The sequence below is a fragment of the Lipotes vexillifer genome, unplaced genomic scaffold, assembly GCF_000442215.2.
Source record: "Lipotes vexillifer unplaced genomic scaffold, Lipotes_vexillifer_v1.1 scaffold21, whole genome shotgun sequence".
In the NCBI taxonomy this organism is placed as follows: Eukaryota; Metazoa; Chordata; class Mammalia; order Artiodactyla; family Lipotidae; genus Lipotes; species Lipotes vexillifer.
Genome location: NW_006774065.1, coordinates 3,933,491 through 3,947,211, shown reverse-complemented (window position 1 = coordinate 3,947,211; position 13,721 = coordinate 3,933,491). Strand labels below are relative to the sequence as shown.

Genomic DNA, 13,721 nt, shown 5'->3' with positions numbered 1-13,721 from the left:
GCGAGAGAGGGGGGGCGGGGGGCGGGGCCGGGGCGAGGCGGGCGGAGGGCGGAGGGGGGGGGCGGGGCCTGGGCGGGGCCGGCCACAAGAGGCGGGGATGGGGGCGGGGAGAGGGGCGGGACTGTGAAACGCGGGCCTGGGGCAGTGTGAAGCCAGTGGACACCTGGGGCTTGTGAATCCCGCTTGTGGTTTCCAAGCAGACTGCGGTACTTGTTTAAAAAATGCGGATTTCCAGGTTCCGCCTCAGGGAATTCTGAATCAATAAGCCTAGGGCAGGGTCCAGGGATCAATATTTTTAACAAATGTCCTAACGCACCCAGTGGGGGGGGACAGAAATTTTGGGACCCACTCTCCTAAAGCTACTAAATAGGGCTTTTTGAAGGAGCAGAGATCACATCACTATCCTTGAATTTTCTGTCTCACACCTGTTGACACTTTCTTTGCCGTTTTTGTTTTAGCCCACTTAGGCTCTCTGAGCCTCGGTTTTCTCATCTGTATGACAGGGATAGTAACTACCTCTAGGGCTTGTATCCCAGGAAGTCGCCAGATAATTTTGTTCACTGTGTTGTGATAAGGGGGACAGATGGAAACTTAATAACTTTTTCTACAGACAAAAAAAATTGACAAAAATTAAATAGAATGATTTATAGGTGTTAAAAGGAAAAAACAAAGCAAATCTACTGTAACTCTACAAAATGAATTGAAGACCACAAGACTCAGGGAAGCTCCTCAGTTCTAAGCTGCCATATTTATAGAAGTATTCCAGTCCAGGTATGTTGGCTATATCTTTGATACTTAATCTCCTTACAATTCAGAAGTGAATGTGAAAATACTTAAACGTATCATGGTAATTATTCAGGAAACACATTTTTCCAATTTGGAAGAATGCCAAGGGAATTCCCTGCTGGTCCAGTGGTTAGGACTCCGAGCTTTCACTGCTGAGGGCCTGGGTTCCATCCCTGGTTGGGGAGCTAAGATCCCACAAGCCACGGCGCAGCCAAAACTAAATAAATAAATTAATTAAAATTTAAAAAAAGAAGAATGCCAAAACAGTATATATACCTAGTTTATTAAATTTATACAGCAAAGCTAAATCATCAAAATGACATCTTTAGCACCTTCCTATAGCATTCCAGAGAAAGTGTATAAAATATAATTGGATCAAATGTGTAATACAGATATTTCCAATTCTTTTCTACAAAGGATTGTTTTAACATCCACCTGAAATTCTGGACCACTTTTAATAACGCTTGTATGTAACGCTTTCCTTTAAAAAAAAAAAACTATTATTTTCCAAACCTTCATTTCACAACTTCTAAATCCAGGATGACTTGTTTTTCAATCTTCTCTTTACTTCCAGGCCTCTACTTTCTTTTCTATACCTTAATATCTGTCAATCATGTTGTCCTATTTTCTGCTTTGAAATTTTAGGCTGTTGGATTAAATTTTGAAAAAGTGACCATCAGTTCTAACATTTTCGAGTTTATGGTTTGGGAAATAATCTCACCACCCCTTTTGGTTCAATCTCAAACACTCCGTGGGTGGCCCAAAAGTAATTTTATGACATTTTATACAGTCAAGATGAGGGCTGCATCAGCTCAGATCCATTTTGCAAACCTTGGGAACATTGAAACTTTTCATTTCACAGCTGACTCCTTTCTGCCAGGTTTTTTTTTTCATCTTTCAACCCAAAGGATCCTTTCTCTCTTCCTTGTCCCCTGGCCTTGGCAGATTCCCTCATTAAGATGGAAGGACACAAAGAAGGGCCAAGATCTATTTCAATATTTTGTCCAAAACTGCAGCATTTGCGTTGTGCGTAAATGTTTGTGATCTAAAATGTCCATCTGTTTCTCTAGGATAATTGGCATTCTCAATTCCTTATAGCCTGTGCCAACGTTGGGAGGAATCAAGACAATTTCAGCTTTTTGGAATTCTGCACTTGGAAGCTGCCGCACGTGAGGAGCCTGAAAAACCAAAGACAGGAGTAGCTGGGTGGAAAAATAGCTGAGTCTGACTTCATATAGCAGTGATAACCCCGCTGTCTTGGTCTTTGGTGTGGTTTGGGGTGAGTTGACTATTATTGTTGTTATTATTATTGCTAAAGTCGTGGCTTCTAATCTGTCTAAAATTAAGTATGCAGTTTTGCCTATGATTAAGTATATACACCCATCTTTATTCATCTGAGCCAAATATTTTACAAATAGGGAGGCAGAATCATTAAGCTTTATAAAGGGATTTCTTAGAACGACAGGAGGTGAAGCCTGTGTGAGGAGAAAGGACTGACTATTGTTTCGACTGAAGTGAACTGTCGAGTAATTCATTTCTAAATCAACACCCAGAAGAAAATAATCCCCAGCTTCTCTCCTCCTTGCATTTCCCACATGCCTAGTCAACCACCAGATACTATTCTTGTTCTTCAAATGTTTTCTGAAACATTATGGGGGCAGAAGGGCTATTTGAGCAGACTTCACATTCTTGAAAGGTCTCAAATTTACAAGTTTGACCTTTTCTGAAAATGAAGTAATAAATACAGTCACAGACATGCATTGACAAGAATGAAACAATTCTTTGTTTACCAGACAGCTTTAAACTTGCATCCTATTATTGGACCATACTGAAGTTTGAATAAACTAATCAGCTTTTGAAAAGTTATTAATTAATGTATTTATTTACTTTTATTCTTGGTTGCATTAGGGTCTTCATTGCTGCATGCGGGCTTTCTCTAGTTGTGGTGAGCGGGGGCTACTCTTCATTGCAGTGGTGCACCAGCTTCCCGTTGCGGTGGCTTCCCTTGTTGCAGAGCACTGGCTCTAAGCACACGGGCTTCAGTAGTTGTGGCACGCAGGCTCTGTAGTTGTGGCTCGCAGGCTCTAGAGGACAGGCTCAGTAGTTGTGGCACACGGGCTTGGTTGCTCCGTGACATCTGGGATCCTCCCAGACCAGGGCTCAAACCCATGTGCCCTGCATTGGCAGGCGGATTCTTAACCACTGTGCCACCAGGGAAGTCCCAACTAATTGGCTTCTTAAGAACAACTTTAAAGGGCTTCCCTGGTGGCGCAGTGGTTGAGAGTCCACCTGCCAATCTGGGGACACGGGTTCATGCCCTGGTGTGGGAGGATCCCATATGCTGCAGAGTAGCTGGGCCCGTGAGCTATGGCCGCTGAGCCTGCGTGTCCGGAGCCTGTGCTCCGCAAGGGGAGAGGCCACAGCAGTGAGAGGCCCGCGTACTGCAAAAAAAAAGAAAAAAAAAATTATTTTCAGATTGAAAGATTTCCATCACAATAAAAGGTACAAAAAAGACCACTGTACACTGCACCAAGATCATTTAGATTTAACATTTTTCCACATTTACTCCACATTTCTTTTTAGTCGGTTTTACTGAGGGATAATTTATATACAGTATAAATTTTTACATACAGTTTTTTATATACAGGTTTTCTCATGCACCAATGTACAGTTTTTTTGGTATACAATTTTATGATTTTAACTAACACATACAGTCATGTAACCACAACCATAATCAAGATACAGAACAATTTTACCACACAGAAAATTTCCCTCATTCTCCTTTATAGTCAGCCCCTCCTACTGTCCCAGCCCTGTAAGACATTGACCTACTTATTTTCTGTCCCTGTGATTTTCCCTTTTCCAGAATGTCACATGGATGGAATCATACAGTATGTAGCCTTTTGAGCCTGACTTCTTTCATTTAACCTAATGCCTTTGAGATTTATCCACATTGCATGTATCAACAGTCTGTTTCTTTTATTATTATTATTTATTTTTAAGAGCTCAGCTTTTTATTGACCGTATTACTAAAGATGTTTAGTCAAAAAGACCAAAGCCCATGTCATCATCGGACTCTTCAGATTCTTCTTTCTTTGCTTCTAATTTCTTCTCCTCAGCTGCAGCAGCAGTGGTGGAGGGGGCAGGATCTCATGCTGGGGCAGCACCAGCTGCTGGGGCAGGTCCACCAGCCCCCATGCTGCAGATGAGGCTCCCAATGTTGACATTGGCCAAAGCCTTTGCAAACAAGCCTGGCCAGAAAGGTTCAACATTTACACCAGTGCTTTAATGAGGGCATTGATCTTATCCTGGGTGACCATCACCTTATTGTCGTGCAGGATGAGGCCAAGTAGATGCAGGTGAGCCCTGAGACGGAGGCCATGGTACGGGCCAGTGCTAGGCGGGGGCTCGTCACCAGGTGAAGTGAGGGCCTCACCCCAAGGCGGCCTTAGCGTCCTCGGAAGGACCGAGCACCTTAGCAGCAGCTGAGGAAAGGGGTGTTTCTTTTATTACTTTTATTATTATTATTATTGTATAAAACCCCACATACCATTAAACACCACCTTAATCATTTTTAAGTGTACAGGTCAGCAGTGTTAAGTGTTTTCACATTGTTGTGCAACAGATCTCTAGAACATACATCCAGAGGAGTGTGGGGTGATGTTTCATTGTGGTTTTGATTTGCATTTCTCTAATAATTAGTGATATCAAGTATCTTTTCCTGTGCCTATTGGCGATTTGTATATCTTCATTGGAGAAATGTCTAGTCAGGTTTTTTGCCCAATTTTTAATTGGGTTTTTGTTATTGTTTTTGAGATGTAGAAGTTCCTTATATATTCTAGATATTAACCCCTCATCAAATATGTGATTTGCAATTATTTTTCTCCCATTCCATAGGTTGCCTTTTCACTCTGTTGATTGTTTCTTTTGACACACAGAAGTTTTTAAGTTTGATGTAGTCCCACTGTTGCCTGTGCTTTTGGTGTTATATCCAAGAAATCATTGCCAAATCCAATGTCCTGAAACTTTTCTCCTATGTTTTCTGCTAGGAATTTAATAGTTTCAATCTATTTTGAGTTAATATTTGTATTTGGCATAAGGTAAGGGTCTAATTTCATTCTTTTGCATGTGGATATCCAGTTTTCCCAACACCATTTGTTGAAGAGACGGTCCTTTCCCCCTTATATAGTCCTAGCACCACTGTTAAAAAATAATTTGGCCACATATGCAAGAGTTTCTTTCAGTCCACTCCTTTCTATTGCTGACAAGTATTCCATAATGGATATACCACCATTTCTTCATTCATTCACAAGTTGAAGGAATTTAAGTTTTTCCAGTTTTTGGCAATTACAAATAAAGCCACTATAAACACTCACATACAGATTTTGTGTGATTTTCACTTCTCTTGGGTGCATACCTAGGAATGAGATTTCTGGGTTGTATAGTGAGTGGCTGTTTAATTTTATAAGAAAATTCCCAACCTTTTCCCAAAGCGACGTACCTTCTGCACGCCCACCAACAGTGTATGAGACTCCAGTTGCTTCTCATGCCCGTGAAAACTTGGTATGGTCAGTTTTGTTTTCAATTTCATTTTTAGCTATTCTAATAATTGTGTGGTGGTATCTCACTGCAGTTTTATTAGTTGGCTTTTAATAAATCCAATCATCTTGTAATGGCGCATTTACATGGCATTTTAAACTTGGGGTTAAAATGAATTTGTTAAATATTAAATGAAGAACTTAATTCTTCATTTTTCTGTAAACAAAGAGCCTCAAAAAATGAAAGTGGGCTTCCCTGGTGGTGCAGTGGTTGAGAGTCCGCCTGCCGATGCAGCGGACATGGGTTAGTGCCCCGGTCTGGGAGGATCCCACATGCCGCGGAGCAGCTGGGCCCGTTAGCCATGGCCACTGAGCCTACGCGTCCGGAGCCTGTGCTCCTCAACGGGAGAGGCCACAACAGTGAGAGGCCCGCGTACCGCAAAAAAAAAAAAAAAATGGAAGTGAGCTGACCTCTTGGTACCACTGAAGGGCACTGCTCTCTCCTCCCCCACTTCAATTTCTGTTTCCATGTTGTAAACATGTTTTCATCGTTTTGTTCTCAGGATCTGCAGGTAGCCCTGTTTTCATCCACCCCTTACTGGCAGCCTGTGAGTGAGTTCTTCTTGAGGCCTGAACCTGCTTCATTTTGCCTGGTCATGGGGTCAGGCATTTCTGCTACAGCTTGTTTAAAGCCTTTACCTTTTGTTAACCCAAATTTGTTGGAAAGAACGTAGAGACCAAAGAAAAGCAAATACAAGGCTGCATAAGCCTATGTCAAAAGCACCAACCTCACACTGTTAAAGCATGTTCTCCATGCCCCAAATCAGAATCCATGGTCTGACAAGCATGCAGGTAGTTAAGAAGACAATTTAAAAATTAGAATGTCCTGGAAACATCAGAATTATTATAGTCATAGTTATGAAAAATCTGGATGGAATTAACCCTAAATCCAAACCCCAGAATCCCCACCTCTACATTATTGTCCACTTATTAGGGGAGGGGGAAAAGATGGCCTGATAAGAAAAGATGAAGTTTAACTAGGTCTGTTTGGACAAAGACTTAAATTGGTACCTCTTTTTAATAGGGATCATTTGTGTATTCCTTAAGATGAATAATGAAAGTCCATCCAATCTAAATCTAGCTGTAGTTTCTCCCTCAGAGGGCAACTGCTTACTATAGTGGGATAATAAAAGATCAGTCATATTTTAACTTCTGTCACCTTCTGAGATGAATCAGCCTAAAAGTTTCCTCTTAAAATGTTCTCTGCAAGACATAAGAAGCTGGTAGTTGTAACAGTTTCTGGGGAGGAGGAAGGAAGGAGAATCGATCTTCAATCTATTTTGCATGTGTTACTTTTCACTTAATAACTAATTTTTTGTTTTGGCCATGACTCCTCGCTTGCAGGATCTTAGGTCCCCGACAAGGGATTGAACCCAAGGCCACAGCAGTGAAAGTGCCAAGTCCAAACCACGGGACTGCCAGGGAACTCCCAATAACTAATTTTTAAATTAAATAACCACAACAATAAAACAAATGAAAAAACATATGTTCCCTCTCTTAATCACATCATCCCTATGTTCCATTAGGGGGAGCATTTGGAAAATAGGGCACAAATCCTTTCCTCCTGCCAGCCTTGCCCAACATCTACTGCTCAAACTAGACATGAAAGCAAATTTTAAATCTTGTGAACAGTTTTCAAGTCTAAAAAAAATTAGACTCAAACAAATTGTGTAGTCTTCTATGGCTGTACTGTAAGAAATGTTTACTTTGAGGACTTAGTGAAAATACATCTCACTGTTCTTGAAATTTTTTAAAGAGATGGCACAGGGGGAGACCCAGGTAACTTCTGTTGGTCATCTGGTCACTATGACTTGGAGGCTGGCCTTGGGTTTTGACATTTCAGAAACAAACTCTTTCCAGGTCATCCCAGGATTCCTGGGTCATGGTAAGCACATCTTCCATAGATCGAGAGAAGTCTATTATTGATCCTACTTATCCTTCAAATTTCACCTCCTCCAGGAGGCCCTCACAGATTTTGGAGCAAGACCAGGCTGTTACTCTTGTTCCATCCCTTATTAGCTGGGTGACCTTGAGCAAGTTATTTAACCTCTCTGACAAAGTCCATCATACTGATGTTTCCAACTAAAATTAAGACTAAAGGGGTTTTACTTAACCATGTTGACCATACATATTTCCTTTCTTCCACACCATAAAGCTTGGTTCTCAAAAACTCCAACATAATTTATTATTTGTCCCAAAATACACTTAGCATAGTGCTAAGTCTCAGAATAGCAATACCAATACTACCACCAAACACATGATTATTAAAAAAAAGTTCCGATTTTTTTTTCAGCTGCACACTTTCATTTAGCCCCTCTGTTTTTAGCATGTTGCCTCACCTCCGTCCTTTTCTCTGACTGTGATCTCTGAACCTAGAGCTGTCACGTTTCAAGTTCTCCAAAGAATAATCTTTGCAGGGATTGGGGTAAGGAGTCACAGGAGGGAATCTGGGGTTAACAGCTCCTAGTATAGATGTACAGTTAATGATCTGTTTTCAGGGGAATTCCCTGGCTGTCCAGTGGTTAGAACACCGTGCTTTCACTGCCAAGGGCTCAGGCTTACTCCTCACTGGCATCCCCTTCCTAGGGTTTCTCCACTCAGTTAAATCATCCATCTACTTCCTATCTTCTGAAAAGGATTTGACATCTCTCATGAGCAGTCATCTTCTCTCCTGTTCTCTGTGAGTTCAGACCTTTTGGATCCCTTTTCTCTCATTTTAGTAGTGTTCAGGAGAGAGCAGAGATATCTGCGTGGCTTCCATTCGCCATGTTTCTATGTTTCCTATAAACATTTTCCATATCAGGCATAGTGAGGTAGTACAGTGAAATGATTAAACGCACACATTCTGAAGCCACGATGTTTGGGTTCAAACTCCTAGTTTTGCCACCTTCTAGCTGTGTAACTTGGTCATGCTTTCTCTGCTCAGATTCCTCATTTATAAAATGGAGATGACTAGTGGTACCTACCGTAAAATTGTGTGTGTGTTGGATGGTGCTGGGCACTTATTAAGCACTCTAAAGGCTTTAAATGTTATTAAAGAAAGGGTGCAGGTTTCCTTAATTGTAAAGGACAAAATGATGTTGATTAATTCTGTCTTAAGGTAAAGGAGAAAAAACTGATTCTCTGGTAATCTTGCCTTGCAGTTGACTGTGTTTTCCTCAGGGCCTAGCAGTTCTGAATCTTGCAGTTTCACTTTTCTTCCTGAAGGTGGCAGCCTTTGTCACCAAAACTTTGTTCCTCACACAGGGCTGACCGTGAGGAGAAAACAAACCCTCTGTCTTTAGTTTTTCATTGGATCTATCATTCAATCAACAAATATTTTACTGAGCACCTACTATGTGTCAGGAACCAGGGAAGCAGCAGTGGTCAAGCATACACTATTGCTGCCTTCTCAAAACTTGCAGTTTGCAACAGCTGTAGAACTTAATTCAGAGAAGCTCAGAGAACATCCCAAGAAACCCTTCCATGTGCATGTACTATTACTATGAGGCACAAACCCTAACTGGAGTCCTAATTCCAAGACAGAATGCCCTGATGAGCAAAATGACGTTGTAACGGACATTACTTAACACCAATTATTTTTCAGGCCTCCTTGCCCTTAAAAGGAGATGCATTGAGACAGTCACCAATGCACAAAGCGGGTGTTGGGGTGTTGAAGTGGGTAGACAGGAGGATTTATGAATTATAGGCCAGAGATGACAACTCTCCAAATGTCCCTCAACTTTTAAGCCAAACGTCTCCTTTTTAAGAAAAATTAGCCAAAATTTGCAAATAAGACCAAGAGAGGGCAGTGTAACTCTTGCCATGTCATCTAGGACGTTGATTAACAAGCCCACCCAAGGATTAATTCTCTAGCAGGGGTTGGCAAACTTTTTCTGTAAAGGTCCAAGATAGTATATATTTTAGGCTTTTGGGCTATCTGCTCTCTGTCAACTACTCAACTCTGTCATCATAATACTCTGTTGTTTAGAGCAAAAGCAGCCTTACACAATATGTAAACAAATGGATGTGTCTGTGGTCCAATAAAACTTTATTATAAATGCAAGCAGCAGAGCCAGATCTGGCCCACTGGCCATATATGTAGGCCAAGGAACATATCTTTGTTTGCTTAGCTATTTACTATTTATTAAAGGCTCAGATTTTTGTCTGTTTTGAGTTCAAAGGATTCCTTTCCAGTATAAAAAAGAATCCCAAAGCTTATCATTTTTTATTACCCTGCAGAGATTAACCAGTTTAGTATCTAAGACCCCCTCCTCAAATACCTACTTCCTCAAAATGCTCTCTGAACCAGCTTCACCATCTTACTGCTTCCTCTTTAACAAAGTGAAGAAATTTTTGACATGTGATTATTCTCTATTTGAATGAGTCATGTTTAGACATTGTTGTTTGTTATACTTTTGTTGTTCCCTGGTAATTAGCAGTAAAACCTATTAACTAAGAGCCCTGTGTTACCATGGAGGGTAGCAAAGAAAGAAGGAACTTAGGAACTGCATCTCATTCTGTTGTCAAACTCAGAGGACAGAGGAGGGAAACCCCCTGTGAATGGGAACAGAGTTTTTGTGCCTTTGGCAAGGAATTAAAAGCCAATATAACTTCCCCCCAAATTCCCCTCCCCTCAGCCTGCATAAGCTTTACTTCTTTATACTTCCAAAAATGGACTGTGGGAGGAGTCATTCTATCTTATCTAGTCTCGGAGTTGATCTGTAGGTTTTCACTTCCACATTCAGTACTGAAGTCCTGGCCTCCTCAAATTAACCTTTTTTTTTTTTTTTCTTAGCCATGAGGCTTGTGGGATCTTAGTTCCCCGACCAGGGATCAAACCTGTGCCCGCTGCAATGGAAGCATGCAGTCCTAACCACTGGACCACCAGGGAATTCCCTCAAATTGACTTTTTAAAGCAAGCCTCACACTGAGGTGTTATGGACTGAATGCTTGTGTTCCTCAAAATTCATATGTTGAAGCCCTAACCCGCAGTGTGACTGAAATTAGTGATAAGGCTTTGGGGAAGTAACTGAAATTAAATGAAGTCATAAGGGTGGGGCTCTAATCCAATAGGACTGTGGCCTTATAAGAAGAGGAAGCCACGTGAAGACACTATGAGAAGGTGGCCATCTGCAAGCCAGGAAGAGAGCTCTCATCAGAACCCAAGTATGCTGGCACCCTGTTCTCAGACTTCCAGCTTCCAGAACTGTGAGAAAATAATTTCTGTTCTTTAAGCCATCAAGTCTGTCGTATTTTGTTATGGCATCCTGGGCTGACTGAGACATCGCCAAACTTATTCCAGCCCAGGACATTTGTATTTGCTCTTCCCTCTGCCTGGAATGCCCTTCCTCCAGAACTTTATTTATTTATTTACCTATTTATTTGGCCGCACCAGGTCTTAGTCGCGGCACACGGCATCTTTGTTGCCGCGTGCAGGATCTTCCTTGCAGCATGCGGGATTCTTTAGTTGCGGCATGCAGGCTCTTAGTTGTGGCATGTGGGATCTAGTTCCCCAACCAGGAATCAAACTCGGGCCCCCTGCATTGTGAGTTCAGAGTCTTCACCACTGGACAGCCAGGGAAGTCCCCCTCCAGAACTCTGTACGGCTGGCTGTTTTGCTCAAATTTTCACTTAGATCTCAGTTCAAATGACGCCTATTCAGAGAGGCTTTCTCTGCCCACTGTAATTTAGCCTCCCCATTCCAGTCATCTCCCTGATTACTAATGAAATTGGGTCTCTCTTCATATGTCTATTGGGTTTTCTCTTCTGAAATGCCTCTTGTTAAAAGATAAACTGAGGCAAATCAAAAATTTTAATAAAACTAACACAATATTGTAAATTAACTATACTTCAATTTTTAAAAAGAAAAAAATTTTAAGAGTTTACTTAAAAAAACCAATTTGAATAGGGCAATGCCAAACCAGAAGTGGTTGGGAGTGCTTCACTGACAGGAGCTAGGGGCAAGACTTTTATTGAGAAGATGCAGAAGCAGAGCAAGGAAATTATTTGATTGGCTGTACTTAAGCCGTTGCCTTATTTGGGAAAAACTATTTGGCTGTTTGTGATTGGCTGTCTTTAGGTTTCGATTTCTTAACCTTGAGGCATTTACTTTTTGGCTGGCTTATGCAGGCTGCTAAGGCCTTAGAACCACCTCAATCTAATGGCCTCCTTGTTTAATTAATTTAACATACTGTTGGGCATTTTTTATATTTTTCTACTTTTCTATTGAGTTATTTCTTTTTCTTTACTAACGTGAAGGAGTTCTTGATGTACTCTGGATACTAATCCTTTTTTGGTTTTATGCATCACAAATACTTTCTCTCAGGCTGTGGCTGATCATTTTTATTTAAGTATTTTTTTAATGGTGACTTTTGTTATGCAGAAGCTCTAACCTTTTAAAAAATGTTAACTATGGTAAAACATGCATGACATAAAATTTAAGACAGCATTTTTTTCTTAACATCTTTATTGGAGTATAATTGCTTTATAATGGTGTGTTAGTTTCTGCTTTATAACAAAGTGAATCAGCTATACATATACACATATCCCCATATCTCCTCCCTCTTGCGTATCCCTCCCACCTTCCCTGTCCCACCCTCCCTATCCCTCCCCTCTAGGTGGTCACATCCTCAAGTCCATTCTCTAGTAGGTCTGTGTCTTTATTCCTGTCTTACCCCTAGGTTCTTCATGACATTTTTTTTTTCTTAGATTCCATATTATGTGTTAGCATACGGTATTTGTTTTTCTCTTACTTACTTCACTCTGTATGACAGACTCTAGGTCCATCCACCTCACTACAAATAACTCAATTTTGTTTCTTTTTATGGCTGAGTAATATTCCATTGTATATATGTGCCACATCTTTATCCATTCATCTGTTGATGGACACTTAGGTTGCTTCCATGTCCTGGCTATTGTAAATAGAGCTGCAATGAACATTTTGGTACATGACTCTTTTTGAATTATGGTTTTCTCAGGGTATATGCCCAGTAGTAGGATTGCTGGGTCACACGGCGGTTCTATTTTTAGTTTTTTGGGGAACTTCCATACTGTTCTCCACAGTGGCTGTATCAATTTACATTCCCACCAACAGTGCAAGAGGGTTCCCTTTTCTCCACACCCTCTCCAGCATTTATTGTTTGTAGATTTTTTCATGATGGCCATTCTGACTGGTGTGAGATGATATCTCATTGTAGTTTTGATTTGCATTTCTCTAATGATTAGTGATGTTGAGCATCCTTTCATGTGTTTGTTGGCAATCTGTATATCTTCTTTGGAGAAATAAGACAGCATTTTAAAATGTATGGTTCAGTGGCATTAAGTACATTCACATTGTTCTGCAATCATCACAACCATGCATCTCCAGAACTGTTTTCATCTTGCAAAACTGAAACTCTGTACGCATTAAACAATAACTCCCTGTTCTCTCTGCCCTCCAGCTCCTGGCAATCACCATTCTACTTTCTGCCTCTATGAATTTGATTCCTCTAGCTACCTCATAAAAGCAGAAACATATAGTGTTTGTCTTTTTTGTGTCTGGCTTATTTCATTTACCATAATGCCCTCAAAATTCATCTATGTTGTAACATGTATCAGGATTTCCTTCCTTCTTAAGAAAGACTAATATTCCATCATATGTATATATCACATTTTGTTTATCAGGTCACCTGTCAATGGACACTTGGGTTGCTTCCACCTTTTGACTATTGTGAATTATGCTGTTAGGAACATGGGTATACAAATATCTGCTTGAGGGACTTCCCTGGTGGTGCAGTGGTTAAGAATCTGCCTGCCAAAAAAAAAAAAGAATCTGTCTGCCAACACAGGGGACACAGGTTCAAGCCCTGGCCCGGGAAGATCCCACATGCTGCGGAGCAGCTAAACCCGTGCACCACAACTACTGAGCCTGCGCTCTAGAGTCCATGAGCCACAACTATTGAAGCCCGCGCACCTAGAGCCCGTGCTCCGCAACAAGAGAAGCCACTGCAGTGAGAAGCCCACCCACCGCAACGAAGAGTAGCCCCCCCTCACCGCAACTAGAGAAAGCCAGGGTGCAGCAACGAAGACCCAATGCATCCCCCCAAAAAAAAAAAAAATCTGCTTGAGTCCCAGCTTTCAATTCTTTCAGGTATATACCCAAAAGTGGAATTGCTCTATCATATGGTAATTCTGTTTCATTTTTGAGGAACAGAGTCTGCACCATTTTACACACAAGAGCTCCACCAACAGTGCACAAGAGTTCCATTTTTCCTACAACCTTGATAACATTTCTTTATTATCTGGATTTTGTGTTTTTTATATAGTAACCATCTTAATGTGTGTGAGGGGGTATCTCTTTGTGATTTTGATTTGCAT

The 13,721-nt window shown here is 41.1% G+C and overlaps 1 pseudogene; it reads right to left on the bottom strand.

Moving 5' to 3' along the window:
* Positions 1–3,825: 3,825 nt before the first annotated feature.
* On the bottom strand, positions 3,826–4,168 carry LOC103072178 (60S acidic ribosomal protein P1 pseudogene; annotated as a pseudogene).
* Positions 4,169–13,721: the final 9,553 nt, after the last annotated feature.